This window comes from Pinus tabuliformis, chromosome 4_1, assembly GCF_031772625.1.
Source record: "Pinus tabuliformis cultivar Carrire ecotype Pingquan chromosome 4_1, CPIR1, whole genome shotgun sequence".
NCBI classification, from domain to species: Eukaryota; Viridiplantae; Streptophyta; class Pinopsida; order Pinales; family Pinaceae; genus Pinus; species Pinus tabuliformis.
In genome coordinates, this window is record NC_142303.1 from 344,557,090 (window position 1) to 344,577,717 (window position 20,628).

At 40.6% G+C, this 20,628-nt stretch overlaps 1 pseudogene across 1 annotated transcript; it reads left to right on the forward strand.

Moving 5' to 3' along the window:
- Positions 1–18,241: 18,241 nt before the first annotated feature.
- LOC149175684 (LEAF RUST 10 DISEASE-RESISTANCE LOCUS RECEPTOR-LIKE PROTEIN KINASE-like 1.1 pseudogene) lies at positions 18,242–19,766 on the forward strand (annotated as a pseudogene). Its single transcript, XR_016258577.1, has 2 exons — positions 18,242–18,406; positions 18,535–19,766. The product of XR_016258577.1 is annotated as an LEAF RUST 10 DISEASE-RESISTANCE LOCUS RECEPTOR-LIKE PROTEIN KINASE-like 1.1 pseudogene (transcript).
- The last annotated feature ends 862 nt before the right edge of the window (positions 19,767–20,628 follow it).

Consider the following 20,628-nt stretch of genomic DNA (forward strand, 5'->3'; position numbering starts at 1 on the left):
CCCTAAGGTTTTATTCAATTGCGAGCGGGAGTACTTGTTGGATGCAAAATTTAATTCCTCATCCAAGGAGTACCCATGTTGCATATTTTCAATGGACCCTACTACACGAAAAATGAGAAATACATGAAAAACATGATTACAATAATGTTTTTCATGTATTTCTCATTTTTCATGTAGTAGGGTCCATCAAAAATATGCAACATGGGTACTCCTTGGATGAGGAATCAAATTCTGCATCCAACGAGTGTTGCCGCTCGAACTTTGAGTAAACCCATAGGGAGATAAGTTCAAAATATTAGTTGAAAAAATTTTTTTTTTCTTTTTTCACTCTAAAATTTGATGATGTTATCTAATTTTATTTTACTATTTCCACTATTATTTTATAATTTCCTTAGGGGGGCAATTTTAGACCTCAAAACTCCCCTAATGGCTAACTACGTGCCTAGAACTTGGAGCTTCATTAGATGTAGCATCCTCTTCTTCGTCTTCATCCTCTAGCTGAACCTGCTCACTGGGTTTAAAAATATCATTCAACCTTAAAGGTATAGTTCCCATAACTCGGTTACATTATGGACAAGACTTCTCTGAATTTTAGTATTCATGGATTGCGCAAAAGTTATCCTTTGCTTTGGTCCACTTGGAACACAACATTGGAGCTCTGCGCAGATTTAGTCAGGTGGCTAATACTGCTACTTGATGTCACATTCTTCCTCTACACAAATCTAGGAGGTCTATCGCTAACATCTGTCTCGGTTGTCCCTTGTTTAATTTTAGCTAATTTGGTTGTGAGGGACTTGAGGAGATAAGTAAGGGTCTCAATTTCACTTGCTTCTTTTTCCTTTCCCTTACTCACAGTAGTTTGAGACCTCCTTCTTATTTCTTTGGAGTATTTAGCTCGTTCACAATCTACAATGACTTCAATCACGCGTAGGTCTTTCTCCACCTCAATTACGTCTTAGAAATTTTCTAAAAGTGTTGGTTTCCCATCTCACTTGACAAACTGGGCAATGCTGGTCGACAGCGCAGACGTGTAGTAGTCAACTGTGATGGAGTCACGAGGTTTAGTGTCTACAATGAACTTGTTCGAGATATGGTTAAACCTCTAGTTAAAATTCTTCACTTTTTCTTTCTACTTCATATTGACACTACCAACCTCTTTCAAGAACATAGCGGGGGTGCTTTCCTCATCAAATTTCTCAAGGAAAATTCTCTTGAACATTCCCCAGTTCTAAATGGAGTTGAAAGGAACGCTATGGTACCATACAACTAATCTGAAATCTAAGGTAAATGGAAACAGTCTACATGCAACATCGTCATAACATACCTCCAGTGTCTGCAAATGTAGGTAGAACGTGCCTAGATGGTCCTCGACCTTCACTGCTCTCTCAGGGTCATACTTCGTTAACAACTTATCTGCATGTCTTGGGATCGTGTGAAAGACACCCTGGAGAGCCAATGGGCCCTGGGTCATCCATTCTAGATTTTGATTAGCCATATTGTCGTCTTCTTCATCCTCATCCTCTTCTTCTAAATCTGATGGTTCAACCTCCGAATCTATTGGTTCATCTCTGCCTCCACCTCCTCTGCTACCTCTATCATAACCTGATCCCAAGAGTAAGTTGTTAACTTCTTATCCTTCTAGAAAAAAAGGAGATTGCTCTTTGTTTTCAACAACTTCTACCAGCTCTTCAAGAGTGGTGAGGATTACTTATTCAATAGACGAGACTACCATACCTGTGGGTGTATTATTTTGCTTCCTCTACGAAGAGGGAAGAGTGTGTACTCTTGGAATCAGTCCAATAGCTTTAGCAAAATGATCGGTGATGGGATGGACAATGCAAATGTGATGATATGAAATTTCTTGTTCGGGTCTGCGAGGCGAGGAGTAAGCAACTTCAAAGTTGCATGTGGGAGACATGGAGTTCGTGTTACTTCCTTGACCAAATGATGGGTACGTGGGGTTAAGAGGACATTTACCCATAAACTACTGGCGACCCTCCTTCTAGCGCCAGGAATGTGGATAGTGCTAGACCCGCCAAAATTCAGGGGATCTCCCTCATATGAAGTCCCAACTAGACCTCACACCGTTTGGTGTAGGTGTCCCACTCAGTACGATGGCCCGGTTTCCATTATCTTAGAGATTTTCCTTAGGTTTTACTGTTCAAAACATGAGAGTGATGTGCTTGTAACTTCAAGAAAGCGAGGTGAGTATGGCTAGTGAGTGCGTACAGTAACCTGGTGTTCGGGTTCTCATACTATAAGGGATTGGGTAAAAGTGAGCCTCTAGATGTGAGGTAGTAGTACCACCCAGGGGGAGACTCATGCGAAAAACAACAAGGGTATGTCCAATATCCAACGAAATAGTCCATGGCAAATGCACCAGTCGTTAAAACCAAAGTGCAAGGGAAAAGATATACATCGTCCAATGGAGTAGTTCACACAAGGGTGACAGTCATTATAACCAAGAAAACACAACGATGGTTTGTCTATGGTCTGGTGGAGTAGTCCACATGAATGGGACAATAGTGATAAACAATACAACACATATTCAACAATGTAAGTACTAAAATAACCGAAGTAGTTCAACTATCTTAGTACATGTTAAAAAAACATGCATTACAAACGTTTAAAGAATAGTCTTACAAATGGATACAAAAGATGCATCAAAACATGCCGGCCTCAAACAGGCTTCTGAATTAAGAAAAAAGTCCAAGATACATTTGTACACCATACATCACTAGCCCTAGTAGTGGGACATTGCAGCCACATCCTCGCTCCTCAAAGAAAAGACTACAGAGTCTTAAGGCTATATCGGCTGAGCCAAGATGAAAATTCTTTCCTCATACAATGAGGGGGTATATATAGCTATTGGGGAATAACTCACTTTTGCAACTCTTTGACTTCCCTCATGACTATTTGTGATTAGGTGCTCAGTATTTAGCTCAAAAATCAAAGTTCCCAGAATGGCTCGAAACATAAACAACCATGTTCATCTTGGAAAAGCGATCCTAATGCAACTCGTTTCGTCGAAAATCGAGTTCGTATGAGAAAGTTATTTTGTTTTGATTTCTTTGCTAAACAGGCGAAATTTGCAAAAAAAATGCCCAGTCACTACACTGTTAGCAGTCTGTACTGCTGACGTGGTAAGTGATTAAGCATGGTCAACGTTGGTCAATGGTGAATCAGGGATGGACAAGTGGCATCGTTTGGTTGGTTTGTACAGGGGCGTGTTGGCGCATTCTAATTGGTTCATTTATGGACCAATGGAAGAATGCCACATGGCAAGCCCAAACGCCATCATGTGGCACCTCCCAAAGGTCAGGTTAGAGGTCTACACATTAGAGAAAAATTTTGGTTGGAGGTCGGGTCGAACCCGTGACCTCTGACCTACGATCCATATGCCTTAACCGCCTACGCTACTGGGTACTTGTTACCATATGAGTTCTTCGCATATATTTAAAGATTAGTGGTATGAGTTTGGGTGGTTAGGGTAGGGCGAGGCCGTAGGCCAGCTCTCCCCCCACGTGAACACAATATAACAAACCGCAAATAGTTATAAATAATCAGCAGCTCCAACCCACCAAATCTGTGACGGTTCTGCATATGAACACCACAAGAGTTAAGATTGAAGTAAGCTGGCGGACAATTCACCACTTCGTAACAATTAGCAGTTCTACATGTGAACGTTGTCACCGCAACCCCAAACAGTCAGTTGCGATGGCTATGCTCCAACGGTTAATGCGACGTTGACATCGCATTTGACCAAGCCACCAAAACTTCTAGACATAACGGTTGTAGTTAGCACTTATCATGAGATTTATTTGTTAATCAGGGTTTTAATATTAATTAAGCACAGTTAACAAACAGTGAACCCTCAGCTTAATCTGGCAGCGGATTTGGCGGTGCCCCCGAATTCGGGCCTACCTCCAAATTTAGCGCGCTAACTAGAGTCATTCTAGATTTAGCAGAGCATTTATAGGAAAAGACTCATTGAGCCATAGCGAAGCCAATTTTCGACCAAATTGAGCTCAGAAAGAGGTGTTATTAGCTAATTTTGACATTCTGAACACATTGGTGCAGGTATCAGGAGCCATAGAGCATTGTAAAACAACATTTTCCCACATTGAGGTAATATAGAGGCCTAAGCCATGGAAGCTGGACTAAGGAGATGTAGCCCAAGAGGGGTGGACTCCTCCATCAAAACACTGTGTTAAAGTGTCTCTTTGATGGTTTACTTTACTTTGAATGTATGTTGTTCAGTATTTGTTTTTGAAGTTAGTTTGCTCATGAATGTCATTTTAAACTTAAGGAAATTTGCTTGTTTACATGCACAAACAACTAAGGAAACCTCAACACAAGAAGCAATAAGCAAGTACATGTTTATAAATATATAATTCTTATTAGCACAACAAAACTAATCATACAAAAATAGATCATTTTGACTTCCTATGACTTTTCTACTTACATGAATCTTCAACTTCATATGTGTGTCTCTTGGGCATTCACATTACATTGCATTTGATTACAAGTATGGCCCATAGTAGTGATGTGGCCGAGACAACCCATGACATAACTAGACAAGACACTGCTGACATGTACTGGCTAACTGTGGTGTCCTTGTTGAGCTATTATGCTACTGAGTGATGGGTGTGCTCTCAGTGTATCATGTCTTCACCTTCGCATGGAAAAGTGTGCGGGGTCTTCGATGGTATTGGTCTTTTCTTGATGGTGCATGTGTATGTGTCCCTTTTTCTTGCTGCTTAATGTGTTTCATACATTTGTTCAAATATGAGAAACTCTTCTAGGATGTGCTCCTGCTTCATCCCATTCATCATCGCACCACGTTTCATCAACATACTTGTTCCTGTAATTACTCATGACGAGACGACATCAAATCCAAAAATATCTTATTCTAGCAGGATGCATTGTTTTTTGTTTTGGGTGCAGGTGAGAGGGAGAGAGACAAGGCAGTGAAACTACAGAGAGCAAAGCTCATGCCAAGGTGAGAGGCTCTAGAGTAATGTCAGGACAAACTGCGTATATGTCACTGGGAGGCATATTTGCACAATCTGGGATAGCAATGACAACTGCAAGGTAGAAATGAGAAGGATAGAACTGTACAGTTCTAGGGAGGACAACAAGGCAGGGTAGCGAGAAGAATCGTTGGGAAATTCTGCAGATTTTTCAGGATGAGGACTGTGCAGGTCATCTGGGGGTCCAGCTAGGAATCTGCGCAGTTTCTCTGAGGAATATTGGTAGGTCCCTATACTTCTAGTGTAACCCCTTATTGTTATTAGTAAAATCCCCTTATTATATTGTTGTGAAAATGTAGTCCCCATCTTGTTATTATTGTGCCCCATAAAAGCCTATTATTGTTATTATTGTGCCCTTACATTATTATTGTTATGTCAGCTCTGATTATATTATGACCCCTTAGACTCCTATATGTATAAAGGAGGCCTTGTCATTTGTATCATCCAGGTGTTCATTTGTGTAATGTAAAGGAGGTTTCCCCCTCAAAGAGACTTATTTTTAAGGTGTTTACCTATATTTTCTATCTTTTTGTGAGCTAGTTTTATAGCAATTGGTATCAGAGCTTTGGATTCTAGGGTTTCGCTGCTCCAAACAGGTCATCATGGAATTTTCACTATAAATTTTTCTCTATGAAGTTTCAAAAGCTAAAACAAAAACCCTTTTGAGCCAAGATCATTCTGAACATCGAGTCTGAATTTCAGATATTTTCTTGCTATATTTTTGGAGACATGATCTGAGGAATTTAGGGTTTTACAGGCTCTCGAATTACATTCCAAATAGATGACCTTGGGAAAATCGTCATAACTTCTAAGCATCAAATTTCACTTTCGTAAGAAGTTACAGAAAGAGGACGGCCTATAGTTTTCTATGTATCAGTTTCAGGTCTGAAGGTCAAAACAATGATACCTGTCACTTCGTACAAGTTCGCTCTAGTGAAAAAATATATAATTAGGTCATCTTGAGAGATTGGGCATAACTCTTTCCTGGAGAATCCAATTTCGATTGGACTGATGGCATTTGAAAGAGGATGCATAGGGCTACCACAGGTCGCAATTGCAGACCTTGGAGATCTAAAATTTAAGGGATACAACATATTCGAGAGCGAGCTCATAAAATCAAGAAAAATAGATATGAGGAAGTTTGATGGAAAGGATCCGGTAAATTGGATACTACAGATGGAGCAATATTTTGGTATACACGAGGTGCAACTATTGCAAAAGGTACATACTGCATCTTTATATTTAGAACCAAATCAATTTTTATGGTATAAAGGGCTTTGTTCTCGTAAAGCACTTGTCACTTGGTCAATTTTCATGGAAGAAATGATGGCACATTATGAGGATACAAAGAGTAACACCTTCTTTAGCCAATTGATAAATCTCAAACAAAAGGGTTCAATGGAAAAGCACATTGAGGACTTTCAAAAAATGGATATAAGGGTAAATGATATTCCAGAGAAGGAAAGGATTGATGTCTTCATAGGGACTTTCAAGGATAACATTTAACATGAGCTTCGTCTTTGGGAACCCGAATCATTGGAGAAGGCATTCACATTGGCAAGAAAAGTTGGAAGAGAAATTATGGAAACAAGGAATCCCACCACTCACGACTATAATTATGGAATTTTTTTTTCTCCTAGCCTTCCACAACCTACAAGGTTTACACCACAACCATTGGAAGAAAAAAGAGAAGAAGGGCTTTGTTACAATTGTGATAGAAAATACACTAAAGGTCATAAGTGTGCTCAAAAGAAATTATTTTACATAGATTATGAAGAGGAGGAAAAAAATGATCAAGAAACATCAAAGGAAGAGGATATACACTAGGAACCAACCTTAGAGAAAGAAGAAATGAATCTGATCATATCTTGTAAATCATTGGCAAGAATTACCACTCCTCAAACTCTCAACATAAAAGGACATATCAAGAAGAAAAATGTTCAAGAAGTGAAAGATCACATCAAGAAAGAAGAAATGAATCCGACCATATCTTGTAATGCATTGGCTGGAATTACCATTCCTCAAACTATCAAGATAGAAGGACATATCAAGAAGAAAAATTTTCAAGAAGTGAAAGATCACATCGAGCATCAAGAAATGAATCTGACGATATATTGTAATGCATTGGAAGAAATTACCATTCCTCAAACTCTCAAGATAGAAGGACATATCAAGAAGAAAAAGATTCAAGCAGTGAAAGATCACATCGAGCATCAACAACAAGTTCTCAAAAATTTAAAGGATAACTCTACTTTGGTGCAGAATCGAATGAAACAACAGGCAGATCAACATCGCAGTGAAATAAGTTTTGATGTAGGCGATTGGGTATTTTTATGGATACATTTCAAGCAAGCTATTTATGAGAAGGCAACATTGGCTATATTACATGAACTTAAGAAATGGTGACCTTACCTAATGGGAAGACACTTCAAGGTAAAAATGGATCATGATAGTCTTAAATACTTTTTAAAACAAAGATTATCTTTAGAAGAATGGAAAAAATGGGTCACAAATATGTTGGGTTATGACTTTGAAATCATCTACAAAAAAGGGAAGAAAAATGTTGTTGCAGATGCACTCTCAAGAAAGGATGAGGACGTGGAAGCATTGTTTTGTGCTATTTCTATTATCCAACCAGATTGGATAAACGAAGCAAGGGATGAATGGAAGAAGGATGAAGAAGTGTGGCCACTCATTCAAAAGTTTCAAAAGATCCTAGTTCAAACAATATTAAGAGAAGTTGACGAGGAAGGAAAAATCATATTGGAACTTGGAGCAGTCAAAGAAAGAAGAAACTGACAGCTACAAAATCATTTAATTTCGGAGTATCTCCTCAAGTGGAAGAACTTACCCACTCAGATTCCACATGGGAGGACAAGAATTTTATATAGAAGCATCAAGAACTACTCAAGCGTTGAGGACAACACTTTTTGAAGGAGAAGGGCATGTTAGGTCGATATACTACTAGTGTAACCCCTTATTGTTATTAGTACAACCCCCTTATTATATTTTTGTGCCCATGTAGTCCTCATATTCTTATTATTGTGCCCCATAGAAGCCCACTATTATTATTATTATGCCCTTACATTATTTTTTTTTAGACTGTAACGGTTAATGAGATTAATGAGCGGCAAAACAGTTGCCGCGGATTGGAGCATTACAACAATGTCTGAAGTTGAGATTCCTGTTACACAGTGAAGGATCTCGTTCTTTGATACAATTAAAGAGGTCGCGGTGGAAATCGAGCCTCATAATGTCTGAAATCTTAATTGAAATTACACAACGCTTGCAGTGGTGGTCTTGATAGTCCAGCGTAGCCTTTGCATCTTCCTTATTGCAGATTTGGAAGCTGAGGTTGGATTTTTTAATCGATCCATGGAGGCTTTGCACTCACATGTTAAAACGGCTTTGAACATCGTTAGATTTAATGAACCAGCCGGTAAAATAGATAGGTCCCAGCCTGAAGATAGAGGGCTACTTCTTTACTTTGACGAACCTCCATTTCAGAGTAACATCGCCCTTAGAGCCAGATGACAGAGTCCGCCTATTGCTTGCCCAGCTGCTGAGACAACAGAGGTCGTGAAAAGTCGGGAGAGATGTTGGCGTGTCGATCCAGATAGAGACCGGGATCAAAACCTTTGACTGCATGAAATGGATCGAACTTACAGGACTGGGTTTTGAAAGCAATTTTGTGAATAGGTCAACCATTAGGAGATTAAGGAATGATGCAATTAGACTCATCAGAGTTGACTAACAGGGATCTTCTGCAATGGGTAGAGCCCAGATTGGCTTCAAGGTCAGCTTGAGTGTTCAGGTGCCTCAGAATATGGAAAAGGGATATTTTTCAGAACTGGGCCAGAGTAAACCTGATTTTCTTGAAAATGGAAACTAAGTGAATCTGCGAAGGATTTGAGTTGAGGTTCAACGCTTGGATGATCAGCCTGGAGTCTCCAAAGACCGATAGAGTCAGAAAGTTCCTTTTGATAGCCAGATTAAGCCCTTGCCACAGAGCCAGAGCTTCAGCTCTATTATTAGATTCGATGCCCAGCCCCCATTGGTACCGAAACTCAGTTGATCCATCCAGATTCAGAAGAACCCCACCCCCACCCGCAGCTCCGGGGTTGCCTTTAGAGGCCCCGTCGAAGAAGAGGCAGTGTTCATCCAATGCAGAGCGCCATTTGATAAACTCCTGTTCTTCCAGGCGGATTTCCCAATTAGCATGGGAAATTGCAGGGGGCAAGGGCTTGAAAACATGATTTGGAACAAGATCTTTGAGCCAAAGCTCCTCCTCACTGTCCAAAGCTGCTTCATTCCTTATTGCAGGTTTGGTATCACAAGTCTCTCCCAATAAAGCTTGTATTTTAGTGATAATTTTGCCAGGATTACATTTTTCATCCTTGAACAGCCTATTGTTCCTCTCCAACCACAGTTTCCAGCAGGTGAATTTAGGGATCCACATCGAGGCTGTCTTGAGGAGGCATTTTTTAGAGATACCGAACGGAGATAAATTGGCCTAGTTGTGAAGTAGGTTTGGAATATTACCAAGAAGCTCAACTTTGTCAGCCCTGACCTCAGGACCCCCCTCCAGACATCACAGGAAAAAGGGCAAAGCAACAACAGATGGTTAGCAGACTCTTCCTCTAACACACACAGAGGGCATCTGGAAGGCCCTTCCATTCCACGTTTTCTCATAATATCTCTAGTGAGAATGTTGTTATGAGCTAACGTCGAGCAGAAGAAGTGAATTTTGGGAAGAGAAGGAAAGGCTCAAATAAATCTCCATTGAGTAGGGTCAGGAGGGACATTAGGAATCGCTGTAATACTTTTGTAACCTTCAGAGACTGAGAAATTGCCAGTGAGGGAGCCCCACCCTCTTTTGTCCTTAGTTGTTGCTTTGGTTGGAGATTTTCCTTGGAGCTTATCTAAAAGTAACGATGCTTCAACCTGCAGCCTTTGGGGAATCTCTCCCAGGTACCAACTGTCCCATTATCTTCCAGTATCATCCGTCCAAGTTGAGATGTCCCACAGGGTATTTAGGTTGTTGGACTATAGCCAGATTTTAATGTTTTCCAGGCCTTCAACATGGTTCAGAGGCTGTTCACCAAGGATCAGCATCCCAAATTCTGATTTTTTTTCCATTACCTGGTATCTAGTAAAGGTTGTGACTGAAATGCTCTATAGCAGAAAGACAGAGTTTGAAGATCGAAGAACCTTTAATGGTTTTATGGGGTTGGTCTAAACACCTCAACCGCTGTCCATTGAAGTATTTCTTCCACAATACTCTCTTACTCCAGCTAGCCTTTCCAGCAACAATATTCCACAGAATTTTGGAGCCGAGGGAGAGATTTTGGGCACCCAGATCTCTTAATTGAAGACCTCCTTCCAGAATTGGATTTTTAATAGTGTCCCATTTAACTAAATGAAGTCCTTTTTCATTATTTTTCCCCCCTTCCCAGAGGAATCTTCTCAACAGACTGTCCATTTTACTGAGGAAGGTTTTGGGAGCAAGCAAAATGGAATGTTGACAAAGAGGCATACTTATGAGAATAGATTTCATCAGGACAACCTTCCTAGCATTGTTCAGCCAAGAGGCTCCCCAAGCTTGAATTCTAAGTTTTAGTTTGTTAAGTAGGGGCATCCAGTGGGCAACTTTAGGAATGGATTTGAAGATTGGAATCCCTAGATATTTAAAAAACTCCCAGGTCTGAATTCCTTTCATCTCTAAGAGCCTAGAAATATCAGCAAGTTCCTTGACCGAGCAGTTCCAGGCCAAGATAGTGCTTTTTAAATAGTTTATCTTGCTGCATGAGACCTCCTTATAGATGTCAAACTCCTTCTTAAAGGAGCTTGCATAATTTATGCTCGCTCCTCCAAGCAACAGAGTATCATCGACAAATTGGGCGTGGTTAATGTCTTTAACATTGGGAACCATTCTGAGGCCTAGCAGAGATTGGATTTGTTGACAGCAGTCAAGTTGGAAGCTAAGCACAGAGGCTTGAATAGCGTAGAGGAGCGGGGACAGCGGGCAACCTTGTCTTAAGCCCCTTGAGGCATTGAAGAACTTTGTTGATCGGCCATTAACCAGTGGCGCAATCCAAGGGGAGGCGATGCAGGCTTTCACCCAATTTATGAAGGTTATAGAGAAGCCCAGTTTCTTCATAACAGCAAAGAGGAAATCATGTTTCACCCTGTCAAAGGCATTTGCCAAATCGAGCTTTATCACCATTCCTTTCTCTTTTCGGTGGCAACATGAGTGAACTGCTTCTTGCACCAGTGCAATATTATCCAGAATCTTTCTCCCGTTGATGAAACCTCCTTGATTTTCTGGAACGATGTCCGGAAAAACATTCTTGAGATGGTTGGCTATTGTTTTGGTGATCAGTTTATAACTTGTGTTACATAGTGAAATGGGCCGAAATCTACCAAAATCAGAAGCTCCTTTCTCTTTCGGAATCAGGGCAAGGAAGGCCGAGTTGGTGCTGCCTCCGATCTTGGAACATGATTGAGACTTCCTGACCATTCTCAGAAGGTCTTTATTAATTATAGACCAGCAAGTCTGAAAAAATCTGGCATTGAACCCATCAGGCCCAGGAGCTTTATCCGGCTCCATGCAGTCCAAAGCCTTCTTGAGCTCATCCATGCTGATCGGAGCAGTCAGCATAGAATTAACAGAATCGTGAACACAATGAGGAATTAGATCAAAAGGGTAGGCTTGGGAGTCTATAGGAGGGTTTTCAGGAGCCGTATAAAGCTCTTTGAAGAAGGTGAAAGCAGCTCTTTTGATGCCTTCAGAATCTTTGACCACAGCATCATGGGAGCGAATTTCTGAAATAGATTTGAATTGCTTGCGAGCTTCGGCTTGCTTATGGAAGAAACTGGTATTCTTGTCGCCGGCCTGTAACCATAAGTTTCTGGATTTTTGTCTCCAGTACTCCTCTTCTTCCCTACTAGCTCTATGGAGAGTTTTTTGCAACTCAACTTCTCTTTAAAGCAGACTTTGAGAAACAACAGAATTCTCCATCGCAGAGTGATGGGAAACAAGGTTTTCTAAGGATTCTTTTCTCTTGGAAGTGGGTATTTTCAGAGTTTTAGCCTACTCCTTGAGTCTTCTTTTAAGGCCCCTCAATTTTTCTTCCCATACATAGAATGGGGATCCCAGGATCTGCCGATTCCAAGCTTCTGAAACCACTTCATGGAAACCATCTTGCTGAATCCACAAAGGACTGAATCTAAAAGGAATTGGACCAAGGTTTCCATCAAGGGAGAGCTCAAGGCTAATAGGTTTATGATCAGAACTGCAGTTTGGAAGGATTTTAGAAGAGGCTGTTAGACCACATGTAAGGAAAGAGGATTGGACAAGGAATCTGTCCAGACGAGCAGCTATGTGGTTGGGCCCTAATCTTTTGTTAGTCCATGTATATTTCCCAGCAGAAGGCTTGATATCCTCAAGATCCTAGTCTAGCGTTATGTCTTCCACCCATTCTCTAGTTGGATCCCTTACTGGGGAACCCCCATTTTTCTCATCAATGGCTAGAGTAACATTCAGATCACCTGCAATAATGATATTTTCTAGGTTGTGCAATAAAAGAAAGGACTGAAGTGAGTCCCAGCAAAATTTTTTCTCTTCTGGAAGGACCGGAGCATAAAGATTGAACATACTTACTTGTTAGCCAGAGTCTTTGTGGAGGAGCTGGATGAAAATCCAATGAGAGCAGTTTTCTTCTTGAATCAATTCATATTTGGAGCTGTCCCAGAAGGAGGCAAGCTCGCCAGAGGTGCCCCTAGCACTGAAAGCTCTTCCGGGACCTTTACGCCATAATGTCTTACTAGTTTGGAGGAGAAGATTATCCTCCATCTTTGTCTCCTGGATGAGAAGGATTTCAGGCGAGTGCATCTTAACAATGTCTTTCAGGGCTTCCTCTTTCAGTCAGCTGCCTAACCCTCTGCAGTTCCAGGAGACGTACTTCATTATTTACTGACTTGGGAGGTGGTGGCTCCTTTTGGAGCCCTGCTCTGCTTGCGCCCTGATTTGGTGTTCATCATTCCTTTGAGAGTTTTCTAGGAGCCTTGTAGGACGCCCGGATAAGTTTTCTCCTCTCTCTGTTTCTTCTTGGATTTCCGACCCCTAACCGACTTGATAGGAGTGATTTGCGAGCCATCTGATTCGGTGTCTCTCTCTTCTGACTCTTCCCCTAAGTCAGAGGCTAGACTGATGTGCTCCTCAGTACCTTCGGTTCCCCTTTGATCAGCAGCTGCTAGAGGAACAGTTGATTTTTCTACGGTTTCTTTCAGTTTATTCGAGTGGTCTTCAGTTTCTTCGTGATTCTCTGTTACATTCACCTTTTCAACTGAGGGGGGGCCTTCTTTTGTGATTGGTTTGGTCTGAGAATTGGACTGGGGTTTCCCCATTGTTCCAGATTTTGTCTGTTCATAAGGCTTTGAGACTACCTTGCCCTTTTTTATCTCTTTCCATCCTTCTTCTTCCACCTTGTCCCTTGATGGGGCTTTAGGACAGTTTTGTTGGAAGTGACCATGCTCGTGACAGATTCTGCACTTAAAGGGCAGTTGCTCATAGTCCATTTTCTGGAAGTGATGCCAATCTCCAACTGTAAGTTTAACGGCTTCCGGCAGACCAGCTTCCAAGTCAACTTCCACGCAGATTCTTGCGTAGGTGTATTGGCCCCTATTGTCAGCTTTGTCAATGAATCGACCCAGCCCGTTTCCAATCTTTTGCAGGGATTGGTAGCTCCAGCAGTGGATCGGCAGGTTAGGGAGCGGACCAAAACATGAACCTCATTTAGGACATCGACTGAAGGGTCGAAGTCAGGGGTCCATTTGTTCAGGAAAAGGCCTTGATTTCCCATGAAATACGGACCATTTCTGAACACCAGGTCATGGTCTTCCTTGGTAGTGAATTCGAAAATGAAAAATCCTCTACCGACAGCATAACAGATCACGTTGTTCGTCAGCAGAGGCCTCCAATTTCGTTGAACCCATTCATCTGTCGATTTTGTTGATGGCCATCGACCCATAAATTTCCCGACCAAACCTCTGTCAGCCAAGGCAAGAGCTATTTTGATCGGTTGTTCTTCAGGCAGAGCAATCTCTGGTATTTCTTCAAGTTTTTTGATGAACGTCGGGACTTCAGGTGTTGGACGTTTTTTCCCTTTCTGAGACAGGAGGTTACGAAATGCATCTGCAGAAGAGTTTGGAGGGGGGGGGAGAGGGCTCCCCACCACCTAGCGCACCCATGGCGGCGACACAGACCACACAGCGATCCCTGACCTAATCGCTGCAGGGGAGAGTTGAGAGCGCACTCAGTTTCTTCAGAGCACGGCATTTTTCAGAAGGAAACTATTAGCATCAATCTCATCCGTGCCCTTACATTATTATTGTTATGTCGGCTATGATTATATTATGACCCCTTAGACTACTATATATAGAAAGGAGGTCTTGTCATTTGTATCATCCAAGAATTCTTCATTTGTGTAATGTAAAGGAGGTTCCCCCCTCAAAGAGGCTTATTTTTAAGGTGTTTATTTATCTTTTCTATCTTTTTGTGAGCTGGTATAGTAACAAAGATAGAGTGGGCAACAGGAGGCAATGGTAGATATTTTTGTGTATTTTTCTAGAGTAAGGCTCGATCGCGCTGCGGGAAGGTGCTTGTCATATTTACGCATTTCAGAGAGATAGTGTCGAACACGGAGTTGCTGCACAGTTTCCCGGATGAGTGCAGAGTGGGGGAGCAAGGATAGTGTTAGTGAAAATTGAGCAATTTTCAGAGGGAGAGTAGGGCAACCGAGCAAGGGGGTCTGCGAGTTAGAGCTGCGTAATTCCTTGGAACGATGCAGTGATAGGCAGCAGAGGCCTTACTCACATGACTACGTAGTTTCTAGATATAGTGCAGGGAAGGTAGCTAGACAACTTTTGCAGAGTTTTCGGGAGTAGTGCAGCCTCGAGTCACAATGTAGTTCAAGTTTTTCGGTAGACCAAAGTGAGGTTTGATGAGTGATTTTGCGGGAACCGTAGATTGGGTCGGACATAGAGATAACTTCTACGCAGTTCTGGGAGACAGTTGACTTGCTCACTTCCAGGATTGTGCAGTGTAGGCTGCCTCAGAGGACAACCTCAAGCTCTATGCAGTTCTGAGCAACAGAGTAGGGAGCTAAGATTGCGCAGTGCAGCTAAGTCGGGGTTTGGTTGAAAGAGGTTTGTACGGTCGAAAGATTTTCTAGAAAAATGGCTAAGTGTGAGAGCAAGTGAAGTTGTGCATACATGACATCTTGATCACACACTTAGCATTACTCGACGACAAGACACCTCAAACGAACAAGACAAATATGTGTTGAGTGAGACTGACTTAAAGGTTAAGAACGACAAGTGCGACAATTGAGAGAGATCATTGAACGACCGTGACGACACTTGTGCAATCGTGCGTGAAACTTTGTGTGTGAGTATGGCTGATATTCATAGAGCGAAAACAACTCAAGCACACAAACACAAACCTTAAAAATTGCCAAGACAAACTCCCAAGCACGACATAGCAATCAACATGCCAAAAGACTACGAGTGGTCAATCAAGCAAAAATGGTGTAAGGACTCGACAAGAGCTCATGGAATGACCTCGATTGTTTGCAACCAGCATGGGAAATACCAAAGAAGACTTCAAAGTTTGGATGCACCCCAAAATTTTGGAGAGTGTTGAAACCACTACAACAAAAGGACATTGTAATTTTGTAGCCATCATGAAATGAATTTGGGAGATATAAAAAATTCCCATGTCGTGAATATGAGATATGATCTTGAAAAGCAGTGTATGATCACCATGGATATCACAAATAGGATCCAAGCCTACCTCAACCTTTGAATGGTTCCCAATCTCCCATTGTAAATTTCAAGTGAGCCATTTTTTTATTTTCATGAATCTATATCAAATAATAGAAACATTTTTAGGAGATCGTCCTTCTCATGTTTTTTAAATATTTCTCGTGAATAATATCCTGCGAAATGCAGTCAAAAATAACATGCCAAAAGCTCTTATTCAGTGAAGACCATCCAAATTTTTTAGTCCCCATCTACGTGCTTCCTTTTTTTTTGTGACATAACCTCCAACCGCACAAGAATCTTGTGATCACCCTTGACCTCATACCGTAGAAAATCTGATATAATCGCATTGCTTCCTTTCCTTTTTTGTGACATAACCTCCAAACGTCATCTTGTGATCACCCTTGACCTCATACCATAGAAAATCTGATATAATCGCATTGATTTTTTTAATGATGAACTGTGACATCATATATAAATGTACTGAGTATACAAAGGTACTCTTTGTAATAGTAATTATGCAAGAATCAATCTACCATTGCATGATAACCATCTCTGTGACCATGTAGACAACCGAACTTCAAATTTATTAATGATCCAATGACAATCTTTGATAAAATGTCTATTTGGTTTCAAATGGAAACCAAAATATTTGAAACCCAGGTCCAAAGGAAATATACCAACTCAGAAGAGGCTTAACAATTTCCTCAATTTGATTCTGATAGCAAATATATATAAGCATAGATTTAGTTTTGTTCATGTATAATTGATCGTTTAATTTAGATGGCTAATCAAGCATCTCATTTTTCGGAAGGTTTCATCTATTGACTTGAATAAGGAAGCTTTTCTCGTGTTCTACCCAAATCTTATTTCTTTCTTTTTAATCCGCACTATTTTCACCGTTTAGTCTTTGGTTTATTCACTTTGTTTTTCAGTACAAACAGCAGATCATGTCTACATCCATGTGGTGTGCACCCACTTTTCAACATTTTGCCATTCGCCCGAGGAAACCTGCTTCTTTCGTCTTAACTTGGACTTTTCATATTTCGCTCCAAATGGTCAGATACATCGTATTAGGAAGTTCTACGGATATTTACACTCCAAATAATATTTTGGGTGCATAGAAGGCCGGAAGTACCATTCATACTTATGACTTAAACGGTGTCTTCGTTATCGTGTTAGCCTACCATTGCTGTTATATTGACTCCATGATCACGATGTTGCCACATTTCCCGACCTCGAAGCCTTCGCCGTCATGTTAATTTTCTAGAAGTATTATGAACAACAATAGTCTTCGTGCTAAAATTTTCAAAATCCGTGCCGCCATGTGATGGCATCTCTTACGGCATACGTATTGACTTATGGGCCACTGACAAGTCCGCGGAAGGGAAAGGAGAAGCGATCGAACTAAATTAAATTATTTGATGTTTTGCTAAAAACTAATTTAAAAAGTATTGACTTAATAGACATTCTTGAATTATTTAACGATACCTACGCTTCCATGTCGCTCAATCTGTTACAGTTTGGGGATCACTTTTCTGTTCGAAACGCTTATTCGATGGCTATCATCTCGTTTTCTCCTCATGCAATTATCTGTTCATCTCAACGCCTTCTTCCTTCGCTGCCTCAATACCTCTTCTTCCTTGTCGTTATTGTCGGCTGTACCTCGCTGTTCCCCTGCTCCTTAAGCTTGGACGAACGATATGAGTACTGCCAAAATAACAGTAAATGTGGAACTCTGAATATAGGGTATCCTTACGGCGAAGGAAATCGTGGATGCGGTGACCCTAGCTTCCAGGTCAACTGTGTGCAGAACTCAAATTTTGTTATCCTTATTGGTGGTAGGAATTACACAATACAAGCGCTTCTGCCTTCTAGTACATTAGTTATCACCAGGGGTCAGAATTGTCAATTTTTGGATCCTAGCATTAATAAATCGATAGAGTCTTCAGAATTTGAAGGCACGGGCTTCACATTAACGGCTACAGAGGTCCTGACTGTATATGTCTACAAATATAAGGAACAGGATCACTTACATCTGTCGAGATGTAATGCTAGTGTCTATTACTCGTATGAGAAGGATAATTCGACTTCGGCGTCTCTGCTGGAACAATTACCAGTTCATGCGGCATTAATAGTTCCAGTTCTCAAAGATAACGAAAGCTGTACGTTATGTCAAGAAAGTCATGGAATATGTGGTTACGACACTTCGGTTTCAACTGCGGCTGCGCCGTTCGTTTGCTATAAGGATGGAGTACCTTGTACTGACAAATGCGCCGGCCATGGTATGCTTTATTTTAAGTTTTAGCAAAACCACTAGGAACTTAATCTTATGAATTTAATCTTTACCACCGAAGAAATGGGGTTGTTATAGGTAACGCTATATGGCCCATCTTCGTCCCCGTCATTCCAAAATTAATATCAATAGGCGTACATAGGAAACTCGAAACAATCTTATTAGATGTACATGTGAATCCTTCACGGTATTTCTGATGCACGTTAATATGGCTGTGTTACAGGTCCTCGAAACAAAGCCATTATAATAATAGGTAAATCTATTATTTCTTCCTTTTCTGTTTCTCCCCTTTGTTGCTACCGCGAGTTGATTTCTGTTATTCTGTTATAAGGGGTTTGCCGATAATTGCATTGATAGATCAATCTCTTCATTCCACTGCAGGTTGCTTCATTGGAGGAGCTGCGCTTACGGCGGGAATGTTCTTGGTATATTATCTGAACAATAGAAAACTTCCTGACGACGTTCTTCCTGAACATTTGAGTGAGCTCGAAATGGGTAATTTACCAATATTCTCATACGAAGAACTTCGTCAGATTACAAACTGTTTCCACAAGGAGAACGAACTTGGCGTTGGAGGGTTCGGATCGGTCTATCTGGGTAAACTTTGGGGCGGAAGACTTGTGGCCGTAAAGAGGCTTTATCAGGACAACTCTAGGAGGCTGGAGCGGTTCATCCACGAGGTGAAGATATTTTCGACCTTGAACCATCAACATGTTGTTCGTCTTTATGGCTGCACTCCTCTAGACAGTCCAGAGCTGCTGCTCGTATACGAATTTATCCCAAATGGTACCGTGGCCGATCATCTTCATGGCGATCGCAAAAGTCCCAAGGGATTGCCATGGAATACTCGCTTGAAAATTGCTATTCAAACTGCCGAGACTCTGGCTTTCCTTCACGCCCTCGATCCGCCTATATTACACAGAGATGTAAAAACCGCTAATATTCTCTTGGACGAGAATTCAGATATCAAATTATGCGATTTTGGGCTTTGCAGAATTGTGCCTGTAGATGCCTCACATGTCACTACGATCCCACAAGGCACACCAGGGTATGTTGACCCAGAGTACTATCAGTCCTATCGGCTGACCGAGAAATCCGATGTCTACAGCTTCGGGGTTGTTTTGCTGGAGATTATCTCTGCCAAGCAAGCGATGGACATAAATCGGAACAAAGGGGAAATCAACCTTGCTAACATGGCGATAACTAAGATTCAAGAGGGGGCCTTGCATGAGCTAGTCGACCCGCAGCTGGAAATTGAAGTAAATCAAGATATGAAAACAATGGTGAGCGCAGTTGCAGAACTGGCCTTCAGATGCGTGGCGTCAGAGAGAGATGACCGGCCGGACATGGAGGAAGTTGTTGCTCAGCTTGAGGAAATTAGGCATTCTCTTGGTAGTTAACTTGTCAACATAAGTTGGAATCCTTCTCGAGCATGAAAGAGCCAAACACAGCGCCGTTGCTTCCCGTCTCTGTGCAAGGCAAGTGACCGAGTACAACCTCCATTCCCAACATCAGTGCACAAATTTATCTGCAACTTTCTCTTTGCTTCAAATTCAAGCATACGGATATGACTTCTGGATTTAATGCTCCATTTAATTATGACAGGTTTTGCATTTCATAATGTTTTATTGATTTTTCTTATATCAAATTGAGAAGAAAAAAGAAATTTAACATTTTACCTTTAGATTTTCTTTGAAACATTCTCATTAAAACAATCCCTTATCGCTGTTGTAATTTGTAATGTTTTATAGCTTTTAGCATTGCTGTCAGATAGACAGGTTATAGTGTGATAGACCACTAATCTGGAAGTTATGTGAATTACCAGTTATATATATATATATATATATATATATAATTTATTTGAGAATCTGTTTTTCAAAATATAATTTTTAATTTATAAAATTTTAAGGTAGTATAAAAAATTACTCTAAAGATACTATGAAATTACCTGAACTGATCAACTTCGACAAAGTCATGTTCAATATATGATCCATTCCATAGGACTCTGATGAGAGATCCGGCCGTGTATTTATCAAATTTGATAGAGAAATTGACTATTAGAGGAATCAATTTGCGCATGTAATGCAGGTAAAACCCGTTCAGATCTCTTATGAAAGTGAACTTTTATTTTATTTTTGTTCCTCTTCTAGAATTTAGCAATATAATTATTTTATTTAAACTATAATTTGAAATATTAAAAACACAAAATATTAAAAACAAAGTCAAGTTTTCAATTTAACCCATTTTTCATTAAATTTGGAAAAGTCTATTACAAAGCCTTCAACAACATTCATTTTTTTTGTAAATCACTTATTAAATTAATTTAAAATAAAATTAATTCTAGGAATGTCAAACCAATTAGAGACCAGTCAAACATGGGGTTATTAGGTACAACAAAGCAATTGATTTAAGGTGAATCATATTAGTATGTATTATAGTTATGGATAACAAAGTATATTATAGTTATGGATAACA